This window comes from Sminthopsis crassicaudata, chromosome 2 (genome assembly GCF_048593235.1).
Source record: "Sminthopsis crassicaudata isolate SCR6 chromosome 2, ASM4859323v1, whole genome shotgun sequence".
In the NCBI taxonomy this organism is placed as follows: Eukaryota; Metazoa; Chordata; class Mammalia; order Dasyuromorphia; family Dasyuridae; genus Sminthopsis; species Sminthopsis crassicaudata.
This window is the reverse complement of record NC_133618.1, coordinates 339,287,413-339,303,751: the sequence shown is the minus strand read 5'-3', so window position 1 is coordinate 339,303,751 and position 16,339 is coordinate 339,287,413. Positions and strand designations below refer to the sequence as shown.

General features: G+C 35.1%; 1 non-coding gene across 1 annotated transcript; it reads left to right on the top strand.

The window, feature by feature from the left end:
* Window positions 1-8,708: 8,708 nt before the first annotated feature.
* LOC141559271 (U1 spliceosomal RNA) lies at window positions 8,709-8,874 on the top strand. Its single transcript, XR_012487333.1, has one exon. It is a non-coding gene; the product is annotated as a U1 spliceosomal RNA (small nuclear RNA).
* Window positions 8,875-16,339: the final 7,465 nt, after the last annotated feature.

Below are 16,339 nucleotides of genomic sequence, written 5' to 3'. Positions count from 1 at the left end.
AAACTGTGCATCTTGATTCTATATGGGGGTTATGTAACTGAATGTAGGGATCAAAAAAAGTTTGACAACATTAAAGGTATCAAATATTCTACCAAGATTTAATTTTTATGTAAAATTAAACAATTACACCATTTTAATAATATGCAAATTTGTTTTCATTTTAAACAAATGGTATGTATACCAAAGAATTGTTTTAAAATAAATCTCCTTATGATTAATTATCAGTAAATGTTTGACTTATATAGCTATTTTACATACCTTTAAAATGAGGTTGTGTAAAAATTTATTAAGCAAAAAGAGTTCACAAGGGGAAAAAATTTAAAAAGCCCTATGCTACAGCATATTTTAAGGATAAAGGGAGAAGGCGGAGCCAAGATGGCGGAGAAGGCACACACGACTCTTTAAGCTCCTCTCATGCTCTCACTACCAATCTTTGAAATAAGCCTCAAAAATAGCTCTTGACTGGTGAAATTCACGAATATTAAAGGTATAACAACTTACCAGCCAAAGATTATCTGGGGGACCACCAGAGCAGGTTTGTCCTGAGGGGTGGGAACAGACCAGCGGCAGGCAGGGAGATAGGAAAGACTGGAGTCCTGAGCGGACCAGGGCTGGGGGTAGCCTCTATGGCTAGAAGAGTAGCTGAAATGACTCTGGCATAGGCTCATTGCTTTGCCTTGATTGTAAAACAGTGGATCAGCAGAGAGATTGAGCCAGAGGCATAGGGTACTCTAAAAATGCCAGATCCTAACAGGATCTCACTGTACTGCCCTGTCAAACTGGAAGTGACTCAGCACAGACCAGTGCAACTGTGCAGTTGTACCCTGAAGCACAGCCAGGGCAGCTGCAAATCTACATGGCGGGAATGCAGCCTGGGGCAACAGAACTTCCACAGCATGACTATGCTTCTGGGGCAGAGACACTTTCAGTCCATGCAGGGCTATTCACTGGGCAGTTGCAAATACCCGAAGCCCCACATCAGGTTTTGGCTTGGGATAGTGACACTTTCACCGCTCAACCTCTTGCCTCAGGGCAGTCGTTAATTCGCACAGTGGGGTTCTTCACAGGGCACCCCCTCAGCTCGGCCTTGTAGGCCAGAGTCACTTCCTTTGGGGAACTATTTCCCAGAGCACTCCAGTACCTGGTCACTCTTTGTAGCCGGTTGGCAGGCCATCCATACACCTGTCCCTGTTCTGCAGAGGAAGCTGGTAACCTCCTGGCCCTGAAGGCAGACCCTACAGGCTTTAAAAAATGAGTAAAACAATTAAAAGGATGATTGATAGCTTCTATACAGAAAGAGAAAAGGTTTTCAACCCCAAGGAGACTAATAGCAGACAGTCTCCAGACAATTGTAGGTTCCCAACAGAAAAGGCTCTCTTAGAAGAGACTATTAAAAATCTTAAAAGAGAGCTAGAAGAAAAATGGGGAAAGGAAAGAGAAGCTATGCAAGAGAGTAACAACTTTCTTAAATGTAAATTGGAAAAGGTAAAAAACTCCCAGGAAGTGCAGGGAAAGATAATTTGTGAATTGGAAAAGGTAAAGAACTCCCAGGAAAGTAGGATTTGTGAATTAGAAAAAGAAAATAACTCACTAATAAAAAAAAAAAAAATAGTGAAATGGAAAAAAATTCCATAGAGCAAAACAACTCTTTTAAAAACACAATTGGAGATATACAAAAAGAAGTTTAAAAAGCTAATTAAGAAAATAACTCATTAAAAATCAGAACTGAACAAATAGAAATGATTCCTTGAGAGATCAAGAATCAATCAAGCAAAACCAAAAAAATGAAAAAATAGAAAGAAATATTACATATCTATTTGGAAAAACAACAACAGACCTGGAAAATAGATCTATGAGAGATAATCTGAGGATTATTGGACTTTCAGAAAATTATGATGAAAAAAAGAGCTTAGATACTATTTTACAGGAAATCATCAAAGAGAACTGCCCAGAGGTAATAGAACCAGAAAGGAAAATAGGCATTGAAAGAATTTAAAGAACACCTTTGAAAAAGACCCTAAAAAAAACCCTCCACGGAATATTGTGGCCAAATTTCAGAACTATCAGACTAAGGAAAAAATATTACAGCAGCCAGGAAAAAACAATTTAAATACAGAGGAGCCACAATAAGGGTCATTCAAAATCTGGCTGCATCCACATTAAAGGATCAAAGGGCCTGGAATCTGATATTCCAAAAGGCAAAAGAATTTGGAATGCAACCAAGTATATAAACTACCCAACTAAGCTGAGCATTTTCTTCCATGGAAGAAGATGGACATTTAATGAAACAGATGAATTTCATTTGTTTCTAAGGAAAAAACTAGATCTAAACAAAAAAATTTTGTCCAACCATAGGACTCAAGAGAAGCAGAAAAAGATACAAGGAATTCTTGAGAATTGTATTTCTGTTGTGGATATACATAAAGTCCACATGTATAATTTGATTTTACTGATATAACATAAAAAAGGGAAGTAGAAATGGAAAGGGGATAGTGTCAGAAAAAGGGGAAAGGGGAGATAAAGAGAGGGAAACTTCATCCTATGAAGAGGCAAAGAAAACCTATCATGCCTGAGGGAATTTAGAGAGGGGGAGGAACATTGTGTGAATCTTACTCTCATCAGAGTTGGTTCAAAGAAGAAATAATTTACATATTTGTTTTACAGAGAATTCCCTATCACCTCATTAAAAAGTGGGAGAGAAAAAGGAAAAAGGAAAAGAGTAATAAGGGAAGGGTACAAAAAAGGGGAAGGGATTTAAAGGGAGGAGGGAGAGATACTAAAGATACTGTGTAATGCAAGTGGAGCCCATAAGTTTAATACTGGGGAAGGGGTTTAGGGGTGCAAGGGGAAAAAAAGCATAAGCCAGGATAGTATGATGGCAGGAAATACAGAATTAGTCATTTTAACTGTAAATGTGAATGGGATGAACTCTCCCATTAAGCAGAGGCAGATAGCAGACTGGATCAAAAGTCAGAACTCTACAATATGTTGTTTACAGAAAACACATTTAAAGCAGGGAGATACATACAGAGTAAAGATAAAAGGATGGAGCAGAATCTATTACATTTCAGGTGAAGTCAAAAAAGCAGGGGTGGCCATCCTTATCTCAGGTCAAGCAAAAGCAGAAATGGAACTAATTAAAAGAGATAAGGAAGGAAACTATATCCTGCTAAAGGGTAGCATAGACAATGAAGCCATATCAATACTAAACATATATGCACCAAGTGGTATAGCATCTAACTTCCTAAAGGACAAGTTAAGAAAGTTGCAAGAAGAAATAGACAGCAAAATTATAATAATGGGAGATCTCAACCTTGCACTCTCAGAATTAGCTAAATCAAACCACAAAACAAATAAGAAAGAAATTTAAAAAGTAAATAGATGTTAGATTCTTACTAAGTGCTAATGAGATAATGAGATATTAGGTTCTTACTAAGTGCTAAGTCGGTACTTAACAACTCTCTAGTTCTGGCCTTTAAGGGGAGTTTTACCCCTTTGAACTTCTGGAGAGGAGCTTATATGCTTAAAAGGAGCAAGTTCATTGGTTGAAGTATTTTTTCCCAGAAGCCCCTGAGTTATTCCACACCCATTCTCTTGGAGGATAAAAGAGGACGGCACTCTGGAAGAGAGGGAGTCTTTACTCTAGGTCAGGGTTGGCGGCTCTCTACAGGAAGAAGAATCTGGCCAAGAGATTGAGTTGAGACAGCAGATCTCCTCCCAGAGAGTGATTGGCAGTTTCTGGAGACAACAGAACATTACAAATAGACTATTAGAAAAATTAGGTATGATAGATTTTTGGAGAAAACTGAATGGTGATAGAAAGGAGTATACTTTCTTCTCAGCAGTTCATGGAACCTATACAAAAATTGACCATATATTAGTACATAAAAATCTCAAAATTAAATGCAGGAAGGCAGAAATAGTAAATGCTTTCTTTTCAGCTCATGGTGCAATAAAAAATACATTCAACAAAAAGTTAGGGGTAAATAGACCAAAAAGTAATTGGAAACTAAATAATCTCATCTTAAAGAATGATTGGGTGAAACAGCAAATTATAGACACAATTATTAATTTCACTCAAGATAATGACAACAATGAGACATCATACCAGAATTTGTGGGAGCTGAAGTGGTAATAAGAGGAATTTTCATACCTGTAGAGGCTTACTTGAATAAAATAGAGAAAGAAAAGATCAATGAATTGGGCTTGCAACTTAAAAAGCTAGAAGACCAAATTAAACGTCCTCAATCAAATACTAAACTTGAAATTCTAAAATTAAAAGGAGAAATTAATAATATGGAAAGAAAAAAACTATTGAATTAATAAATAAAACTAAGAGTTGGTTTTATGAAAAAACTAATGAAATAGATAAACCTTTGGTAAATCTGATCAGAAAAAGGAAAGAGGAAATCAAATCGTTAGTCTTAAAAATGAAAAGAGGGAATTTTCCACCAATGAAAAGGAAATTAGAGCAATAATAAGGAGTTACTTTGCCCAACTTTATGCAAATAAATTTGATAACCTAAGTGAAATGGATGACTACCTCCAAAAATATAGGCTTCCCAGATTAACAGAGGAGGAAGTAAATTGCTTAAATAGTCACATTTCAGAAAAAGAAATAGAACAAGCTATTAATCAACTCCCTCAGAAAAAATACCATTTAAAGAACAATTAGCCCCAATGTTATATAAACTATTTGAAAAAATAGGGAATGAAGGGGTCCTACCAAATTTCTTTTATGACACAGAAATGGTACTGATGCCTAAACCAGGTAGGTTGAAAACTGAGAAAGAAAACTATAGACCAATCTCCTTAATGAATATTGATGCTAAAATTTTAAATAAGATATTAGCAAAAAGACTACAGAAAATCATCCCCAGGATAATACACCATGATCAAGTAGGATTTATACCAGGAATGCAGGGCTGGTTTAATATTAGGAAAACTATTAGTATAATTGACCATATTAATAATCAAATTAACAAAAACCATATGATCATCTCAATAGATGCAGAAAAAGCATTTGATAAAATCCAATATCCATTCCTACTAAAAACACTTGAGAGTATAGGAATAAATGGACTATTCCTTAAAATAATCAGTAGCATATATTTACAACCATCAGTAAGCATCATATGTAATGGGGATAAACTGGAATCTTTTCCAGTAAGATCAGCAGTGAAACAAGGCTGCCCACTATGACCATTACTATTCATTATTGTATTAGAAACACTAGCCTTGGCAATAAGAGTGGAGAAAGAGCTTAAAGGAATTAGAGTAGGTAATGAGGAAACCAAACTATCATTCTTTGCAGATGTTATGATGGTATACTTAGAGAACCCCAGATATTCTACCAAAAAGCTATGAGAAATAATTCATAAGTTTAGCAAAGTTGCAAGATACAAAATAAATCCACATAAATCCTCAGCATTTTTATACATCACCCACAAAATCCAACAGCAAGAGATACAAAGAGTAATTCCATTCAAAATAACTGTCCATAATATAAAATATTTGGGAATCTATCTACCAAAGAAAATTCAGGAATTATATGAGCAAAATTACAGAACACTTGCACAAAAATAAAGTCAAATTTAAATAATTGGAAAGACATTCAGTGCTCTTGGATAGGTCAAGTGAATATAATAAAGATGACAATACTCCCTAAACCAAACTATTTATTTAATGCTATACCAATCAGACTCCCAACAAACTATTTTAAAGACCTGGAAAAAATAACAACAAAGTTCATACGGAAGAACTAAAAGATCGAGAATTTCAAGGGAATTAATGAAAAAAAAAAAAATCAAATGAAGGTGGCCTAGCTGTACCTGATCTAAAATTATATTATAAAGCAGCAGTCACCAAAACCATTTGGTATTGGCTAAGAAATAGACTAGTTGATGAGTGGAATAGATTAGGTTCATAGGACAAAATAGTGAATAACTATAGCAATCTATTATTTGACAAACCCAAAGATCCCAACTTTTGGGATAAGAATTCATTATTTGACAAAAACTGCTGGGAAAACTGGAAATTAGTATGGCAGAAATTAGGCATGGACCCACACTTAATACCACATACCAAGACAAGATCAAAATGGGTCCATGATTTAGGCATAAAAACAAGATCACAAATAAATTAGAGGAACATAGGATAGTTTACCTCTCAGACTTGTAGAGCAGGAAGGAATTTGTGACCAAAGGAGAACTAGAGATCATTATTGATCACAAAATAGAATATTTTGATTACATCAAATTAAAAAGCTTTTGTACAAACAAAACTAATGCAAACAAGATTAGAAGGGAAGTAACAGACTGGGAAAATATTTTTACAGTTAAAGGTTCTGATAAAGGTTTCATTTCCAAAATAAATAGAGAACTGACTCTAATTTATAAGAAATCGAGCCATTCTCCAATTGATAAATGGTCAAAGGATGTGAACAGACAATTTCCAGATGATGAAATTGAAACTATTTCCACTCATATGAAAGAGTGTTCCAAATCACTATTGATCAGAGAAATGCAAATTACTTCAACTCTGAGATACCACTACACACCTGTCAGATTGGCTAAGATGACAGGAAAAAATAATGATGAATGTTTGAAGGGAAGTGGGAAAACTGGGACACTGATACATTGTTGGTGGAGTTGTGAAAGAATCCAACCATTCTGGAGAGCAATCTGGAATTATGCCCAAAAAGTTATCAAAATGTGCATATCCTTTGATCCAGCAGTGCTACTACTGGGATTATATCCCAAGGAAATACTAAAGAAGGGAAAGGGATCTGTATGTGCCAAAATGTTTGTGGCAGCCCTTTTTGTAGTAGCTAGAAACTGGAAAATGAATGGATGCCCATCAATTGGAGAATGGTTGGGTAAATTATGGTATATGAATGTTATGGAATATTATTGTTCTTTTTTTTTTTTTTTTTTTTAATGACGAAAACTAGCACTTTTTATTTTTTTATTTTTTATTTTTTTTTTTAATTTTTTATTTTATTTTATAATTATAACATTTTTTGACAGTACATATGCATGGGTAATTTTTTACAACATTATCCCTTGCACTTACTTCTATTCAGATTTTTTCCCTTCCTCCCCCAACCCCCTCCCCCAGATGGCAAGCAGTCTTATATATGTTAAATATATTACAGTATAATTTAGATACAATATATGTGTGTAGAACCGAATTTTTTTTTGTTGCACAGGAAGAATTGGATTCAGAAGGTAAAAATAACAGTTTACATTCATTTCCCAGTGTTCCTTTTCTGGATGTAGCTGGTTCTGTCCATCATTAATCAATTGGAATTGGATTAGTTCTTCTCTATGCTGAAGAAATCCACTTCCATCAGCATACATCCTCATACAGTATCATTGTTGAAGTGTATAATGATCTTCTGGTTCTGCTCGTTTCACTCAGCATCAGTTGATGTAAGTCTCTCCAAGCCTCTCTGTAGTTCTCCTGTTGGTCATTTCTTACAGAACAATAATGGAATATTATTGTTCTGTAAGAAATGACCAGAAGAATGAATACAGAGAGGCTTGGAGAGATGCTGAGTGAAATGAGCAGAACCTGGAGATCACTATCCACTTCAACAACAATACTGTATGAGGATGTATTCTGATGAAAGTGGATATCTTCTTCTTTTTTTTATTAATTTTAAAATTATAATATTTTTGGACAATACATATGCATATGTAATTTTTTACAACATTATTCCTTGTACTCCCTTCTGTTTTGAATTTTTCCCCTCCTTCCCTCCACCCCCTCCCCTAGATGGCAGGCATTCCCATACATATTAAATATGTTATAGTATATCCTAGATACAATATATATGTGCAGAACTGAATTTTGTTGTTGTTGTTGTTGTTGCAAAGGAAGAATTGGATTCGGAAGGTAAAAATAACCTGAGGAGAAAAACAAAAAATGCTAACAGTTTATACTCATTTCCCAGTGTTCTTTCTCTGGGTATAGCTGATTCTGTCCATCATTGATCAATTGGAATTCGATTAGCTCTTCTCTATGATGAAGATCTGAAAGTGGATATCTTCAACAAAGAGAAGATCTAATTCAGTTCCTTGATCAATGATGGACAGAATCAGCTACACCCAGAGAAGGAACACTGGGAAATGAGTATAAACTGTTTGCATTTTTGTTTTTCTTTCGAGGTTATTTTTACCTTCCGAATACAATTCTTCCTGTGCAACAAGAAATTCGGTTCTGCACACATATATTGTATCTAGGATATAATATAACACATTTAACATGTATGGGACTGCCTGCCATCTAGGGGAGCGGGTGGAGAGAAGGAGGGGAAAATTGAGAACAGAAGTAAGTGCAAGGAATAATATTGTAAAAAATTACCTATGCATATGTACTGTCAAAAAAAAGTTATAATTACAAATTAATTTAAAAATTAAGTATTTAAAAATAATAATAAAAAATTTAAAAAAGAAAATTGGCAAGCACAAAAAAAAGGAATAAAGGGAGGGGAAGAGAATAAGCATTTAATATGCATTTACTATATGTCAAGCACTATGCTAGGCACTTTTAATATTTAATCCTTTAATCTTCATAATAATTTAATCCTCACAACAACCATGAAGATGAGATGAAGACTTAGTTTTCACAGAGTTATGAAAATTGAATTAATACAGAGAAATAAAGTTTAAATTAGAAAATTGAAACTAAAGAAATGGGAAACTATACTTACCTGTCAGGGAATAATTCCATGATCACTAAGGTGGTTTCCTCAGGATGAAATTTCTCTATTGCACTCTGGGTGGGTTGACCCCTGTGATTTCCCCAAATGCAGGGAAACTCAACTGCATAATTTGTGATAGTAGGGAACTGTGTCCTTGCTCTCCCCTGTTTCTGACATTGAAAAAAAAGAAAAAAGAAAAAAAGAAAAGAAATGGGAGACTGATGTAGAACAAAGAATGTAACTGAAGTGGGGGGTTTAGATTTGGAAAGGAACTCTTTGGATTTTGCCCCCTTCCCTTCTCTACTTCCTTCAGATATTATCTTCCTCCATAACAATCAAAGCTTCTTGAGGGCAGGAACTGGCTTGGAGATAATAAAAGAATGTAATCATGAGTGGAGAATTAGAATAGGAGATGCTTGTGAGATGTACCAGGGAGTGGAGATTCATACTTTGTAACTTCTGTACAATCAATTAATGGGGAATCAGGGGAGAGTCTTATATTTCAGAATTGTAAATAAAAGACTGGGCTGTTTCAAAAACATATCTACTTAGTCTAGATATCCACTCTTGTAAGAATGTAAAATAAAATATTTCAAAAAGCATAATCTGGAAGTGGAGAAAGAAGATGTAAGATGTAATATAGCTTCTAGGGGAGACAGCAATGATTTTGAGGTCCCCTGATTTTAGGGGGGGTTCTGTTCTAATAATAAGTCAAGGAATTCTTTGGAGTCTGCCTCAGGGACTTCTCATACACCCAATCTAAGAACAATCTATCTGGCCCTATTTCTGGGCCATAGAATTAGCATGTCAGTGATAGAAAGCTCTCTTAGCACTTATTCTTAGCATTATATTCTCTTAGCACTTTGCTAATTTCTTATGGAACTTAGTCTGCTGCAATTGGCATTACAATTAACAATAAAACTTTGTCCATTGATTAGGAAATGGGTTCAAGCCTGCAAATTCTTTTGAGATACCTTGTGATACCACCCTTCTCAATCTCAACACAATGAGGATGAAATGTTAGGATTCCAAATGAACAAACTGCCCAATAGAGATTAATGAGGGAAAGGAAAGGGGGAACCCCAATTCTCAGCACATAGATAGTAAGATAATCCTATGAGGTGGAGTGTCCCCTGTAAATGAATTTACAGGCTTGAAAACCTAGATTGATAAATAAAAGGTTTATTGTAGAAATTTGGAAGTAAAGCTCAGTTAGAAAGACGCCAGGGCCAGAGGTGGCCTGTGGGTGGGGCCTACATGGCTGGAAGGATACCATGTGTTGGGGGAAGGGCTCCTGCAAAGAGGAAGTTCTGGCTCACCTCTTTTATACCTAGAAGATGGGCAGTACCCAAGTTCTTGGCGGCCTTTTCAGTTAGCTCAGATCAGGTGAGGGCTGGGGGAAGCTGAGCTAATAGTGGAGCTGGGCCCGGATATTCAAAAGGGTTCTTTTGACCAGGATTTGTGAATCAAGGTCAGCCATGGGCAGTCAGAGAGGAATCTTAAAGGGACCTCAACCCCCATCAAGATGATGCATTTAATGGGGAGTTGGATGAGAGTTCTGTCCAGAGAAAGGTTTTACAGGCTTTGTAGTGTGTAAGTTGTAAGTTGCTTTTGTCATATGTATCCTACATATGTTCTTCACTACTGTTGTATTCTAAGGATAAGTACACTCTATGGATATCATATACATTTTTGAGAGAATGCAACCAAAGTTTAGGGGAGGAATGTTTTATAGCAACTGTTCTTACCATACTATATTAATAAATATTTTTGTTAAGAGCTAATTTTGACTATTAGTTGATTATTAATTGGAAATGCACTTATAGGGTCCCTGAACTTTAGTTTTAGGATTGTAGAACTACACAGTTACCCCTAGAGCCCTAGGTAGCAGACCCCTTCTAGGAATCTAAAATAAGTACAATGAGGAGTACACAAAAAATATTACATAGGAAATATACTAGTTTTTTGTTATGGGCCAGAACTTTGAACTTGTAACAAGGATTCTTACAAGGTACTAACTAAGTGGAATTGATGAGACAATGGTTATCTAGTTTAGATGGTACTTAATAGTTCTCTAAATTCAGTATGATTGATTTAATCTTACAACAAATAATGGTTTCCTAGTGATATGATGATTGGTTTATACTCAGTGTAGTATAAGCCAAGCCCTCAGAGCCAAGGAGAAAGATTCATTGCCACCTTCATTCAGGTGCCTGATGGCTGTCCTGAGAGAATGAGAGAGCTCAGATTCAGAGCTAGGGAAGACAAGTAGACTGGAAGCTGAAACACAAGCCCTTGGATTCAGATTCATTCATCCCATCTCACACCCTGTGGTGGCAGGCTCTTCCCCTTAGCTTCTCCACTGAAACCAAGACTACGGAAGGCCCCTAAGAAAGCTAACTAGGCCCCAGGAAAGAAGACAAGACTTTGAAAGAGATAATAAATGATTTGGACTTTAACCCCTGGCTACTCTTGTGGTGATTACTGAACCGAAATGAAGGCTACTTCAAGATCTCCAGAAAACTGAACTAAGAACATTAGAGTTTTTTTTTCTTTTAGTTTTTATACAGCTTTACCAAGAGATCAAAGTCTAAGTAAGAAGGCAGATGTACAAACCAAATCTGGATATGTTAATATGAACTAATTTACTCATAAAATGATTACGGAAATATTTCCATGTGACATAAAATGTCCTTAAGTTTTTACTGGAATTATTAACAAAGAAAAATATAATTAGGGGCAGCTAGGTGGTGCAGTGGATAGAGCACCAGCCCTGAATTCAGGAGGACCCAAGTTCAAATTTGGTCTCAGACACTTAACACTTCCTAGCTGTGTGACCCTGGGCAAGTCACTTAACCCCAGCTTCAGGAAAAAAAAAAAAAAAAGAAAAATATAATTAGATAATCTTCTAAATTTGTTTCATTCCTTCACCAATTTCTCACTAGGTAGAGCCCTTTGATGGCTGCTTGAAAAGAAAATGAGACTTGGTAGTTCTAAATCTCAGGTTTAGAAAAAAACGTAGTGTATTTGTTATTATTGCAATGGAAGGTAAAATAGATACCATCTAGCACAATGTCCTTATTATAAAGCTAAGGAAATTAAAGCAAAGGGAAATAAAGAGAATTCCTCTGTCACACAAAGGATCAATTGAAAAATCAAGAATTCAAATATGGATATTCTGATTTCAAGCATCACTAATTCAAAGGATTATGCACAATTTTATAGCCCTTTGGGTATAGTTCCAAATTTCTCTCCAAAATGATTAGATCATTTCACAACTCCACCAACTATCCCAGTTTTTCCATGCCCCCTCCATTCATGTCCCAGTTTTTTCATCTGAAAACTCTGAACATTTATCATTTGGGAATGACTTGCATTCTTATAAAATTGACTCAGTTCTCTATATATATTTAGCAATGAAGCCTTTATCAGAAACACCAGCTATAAAAATTGTTTCCTAAGCCTTCTGCTTTTCTTCTAATCTTGGCTTCATTGACTTGTTTGTGTAAAAACTTTTAAATGTAATGTAATTAAAATTATAAAATTACAGCATCTGTTTACCAAAAAGTAGATATACAAATATCCCCTTTGCATTTAATAATGTTATCTATTTCTTTTTTGGTCATAAATTCCTCTTTTCCAAAGATCTGATAAGCTAACTATCCTTTGTTCTCCTAATTTGTAGAACAAGGAAATCATTATACACAGCAACAAGACTATATGATGATTAATTCTGATGGACATGGCTCTCTTCAACAATGACATGATTCAAACCAGTTTCAATTATTCAGTGATAAAGAAATCCATCTACACCCAGAACTAAGTGTGGACCACAACATAGCATTTTCATGCTTTCTGTTGATGTTTGCTTACATTTTGTTTTCCTTCTCAGGTTTCTTTTTTCTTTCTAGATCTGATTTTTCTTGTGCAGCAAGATAACTGTATAAATATATTAGATTTAACATATATTTTGACATATTTAACATGTATTGGACTACCTGCCATCTAGGGGAGGGGGGGGGGAAGGAGGGAAAAATTTGGAACAGAAAGTTTTGCAAGGGTCAATGTTGAAAAATTACCCATGAATATGTTTTGCAATTAAAAAACTTTAATTTAAAAAAAAATTAAAATGTTATAATTATAAAATAAAATAAAAATTTAAAAAAATGTAAAAAAAAAAAATTAAACCAAAAAAAGAAAAGAAAAAAAGAAAGAAAAAGAAAAGCTATCGGCCAATATATATTGACCTCCCTACATCTTCTAGCTGTCCTTGTGGATCAGTCTTTCTGTCTCAGATTATTCTATTCTCTGTTAGATTTGTTTTTAATTCTAGATTCAGTTATAGTTGTATTGCCATCTGTGGAGACCTGGCTCAATACATTGAACACTTTAATCAGTTCCAGCACACTATTCCCCCAAACTGGTATTCTGTAGGATAATTCAGCCCACCCAGCAGGAAATAGTTTCAAAAAAAAATGAATCTTTTGCCCCTGTCCCCTCCCCCTTCCCCAAAAAAGTTAGGCTATTGGCCCCATTGAATTGGGTGGGAACTGGAACTGGTTGGTGACTGAACACCAAATTGAATGGATGCCCTGTTACAATGTGTTTGGGACTTAGGATGGGAAACATTGAGTTAAGACTTGGGTAAATGTTACTGAAAAAGGATTCACTACTAACAATTCAGTTTAATGAATTGTTATAGAATTATAGAATGTATCTGCATTATTTAATTGAACTCAATATTCCCTTAAGAAAAGGTAATTATTTGAGGAGTCTTTGGATAAGTGCCAGCGTAGAAAGCTTTTTCTTCACTAGTGTGTCATGTGTACAAACTCTAATTCATTTTCAGGATTTGTATGTGGAGTGGCTACTTGACAAGTGGAGTCCCTTGGATGATTCCTAACATAAGCATAAGGGGAGATAAGGGAAAGTTCGAGGATTTTCCCAGAAACACTTGAACACAAGATTTAGCTGCTTCTACATTATAGGATTGGAGGATTTGGAATATGATACTCCAGAGATCAATGGAGTTAAGATGACAACAAAGAATCACCTAGTCGGCAAAATTGAGAATAATCCTCCAGGAGAAAAGATGGAAATTCAATGAAATAGAGGAATTTCAAGCATTCAGGATGAAAAAAGCATTTGTGAATAGAAATTTTAATTTTGAAATATAGGACTCAGGAGAAGCATAAAGAGGTAATCAGGAAAGGGAAATCATAAGGGACTGAATAAGGTTAATCTGTTTACATTCCTACATGGAAGGATGATACTTGAAACTCCAGAACTTTCTCGTTTTTATGACAATTAGAAGTATATACAAAGGGCACAGATATGAGTTGAATATAAGAGATATTTAAAAAATAATCAAATAAATAAAATTAAGGGGTTAGAGAGAAATGTACTGGGAGAAAGGGGAAAGGAGAGGTGGAATTGTGTAAATTATCTGTCATAAAAGAGGAAAAAAAGCTTTTACAATGGAGGGGAAGAGGGGGAAGGAAGAGAACTTTACTTTCATCAGAATCAGCTCAAAAAGGAAATAACAGGCTCACTCAATGCAAATATAGAGATCTATCTTACCCAGTAGGAAAGTAAGAGGTGATGGAGATACAAGAAGTAGGGAGATTGATAAGAAGGGAGGGCATATTGGAGGAGGGGGTAGCAGAATTAAAACACTTTTTAAGGAGAGACAGGGTGAAAGGACAGAGAGAATAGAATAAATAATGGGAAATACAGTTAGTAATAGTAATAGTAATTATGAAAAGAAAAATGGTCCATTTGTTGTTAATGCAATTTCTTTTAATCTCATGAGTATGTTTCTCTTTCTAATTTTTCTCCTTTAATAGTCTCAGAATTAGGAAAATTTATTTTGTGATAGGTGCTTTCTTTAGTAGTTGTATTTATTTCCCTTTCTTGTGTTTCTATTGTTTACAAATTGAATAATTTGCTCATTTATGTAGGAATACTTCAAATACATCTCTTTCATTGAGAGATTTTTTTTCACATATAATTAGCCTCAGCTTTGCAACTTTTGGGTTGCAACTTGAGCTCCTTTGTTGCTGTTGTTTTTAATATATTTTATTTTTCCCCAATTATCTGTTAAAAACAAATTTTTAACATTTTTTAAAATGTTGCGAGTTCCAAATCTTATCCCTCTCTAATTCCCTCCTCTTCCATCTCACTGACATGGTAAGTAATCAGATATAGAGTAGAGATCTACAGTTATGTAAATAACTTTCATACAGTCATTTTGTATAAGAAGACTTGAATAAAAGAAAAAGAATGAAAGTAAGAAAGTAAAAGTAGCATGCTTCATTACATATTCAAAATCAGTTTTTTCTCTAGAATTGGATAATATGCTTCATCATTACTCTTTTGAGAGTGTTCCTTTGTTTTTGTTTTTGGTTTTGTTTTGTTTTTTTCTTGAGGCTGGGGTTAAGTGACTTGCCCAGAGTCACACAGCTAGGAAGTGTTAAGTGCCTGAGATCAAATTTGAACTCCAGTCCTCCTGAATTCAAGGCTGGTGCTCTATCCACTGCACCACCTAGCTGCCCCTGTTCCTTTGTTTTTTCAGAATATCATTCTAATATCTCCTGCAATTTTGAGAAAGTGCAGAATAGTATCATGCTATTCAAATTTCCGCTTTTTATAATTGACAGTTGTGGAATTTATTGTTTGTCATTAGAATTCTTAAACTAAATCAATCAATAAATCAGCATTTATTAAAAACTTACTATAAGAGACAAGTGCCCTACAAAAAAATACTCTACAGACCTACTGATAAAACCAGAAAAAAAAATTTTTATTTAACATTCTTGCAAGTGGAAGCATATAAACTTATAGTCATGCTTAAAAATAATAAGACATGGCTTTTTATATCCTATCCCCAAAACACAATTCCCTCTCTCTTGATTCCTCATTGACTGGGTACTGCAGAGGATACAGTCTATCTGGAGATATTCCCCGACATGAGTGGGAGTGCCCATCTCTAATTTCATCTCCCCATGCAATCACCTTATTTGTACATAGTTTAGGTCAGGGGTTCTCAAACTACTGCCCATGGTTTAGATGTGGCCTACTGGGTTATGGCAAATGGGCTGAGGGGCGGAGACAGAGTGTGAGTTTTTGTTTTTACTATAGTCTGGCCCTCCAACAGTCTGAGGAACAGTGAACTGGCCCCCTATTTAAAAAGTTTGAGGACCACTGGTTTAGTTCTTCCTCTGAATCCCCATTGGCTGGATATTACTCCTCAGTTACAGCCTATCTTAGAGAGTCTAATTCCCCCAAGTGAATAGCCACCCCTGATTTCATTTCATAGCATGTTTCTTATCTAATTTATGTCTTCTCTCTATAGGTTTTGTAACTTTTCAGGTTTCAATTTCATTTCTCTGATTTAAGTTTTATTTCTCTGCTTTTCTCTAATTTAAGTTCCCTAACTCTGTGGAAGCTGAACCCTCATCAATTCTTACATTTTCCCCTCTTCTTTTATTCATAATTTGGTTTCCATATCCCTTTTTAACCCTTCAAATTTGGCTAAAGCTTTTTTTAAAGTTTCTTCTTCATATAAATCTGTTAATCTCTAGTCTCCTTACATCCCACTGCCATTAACACCCCAGCTACTATTATTAAGGA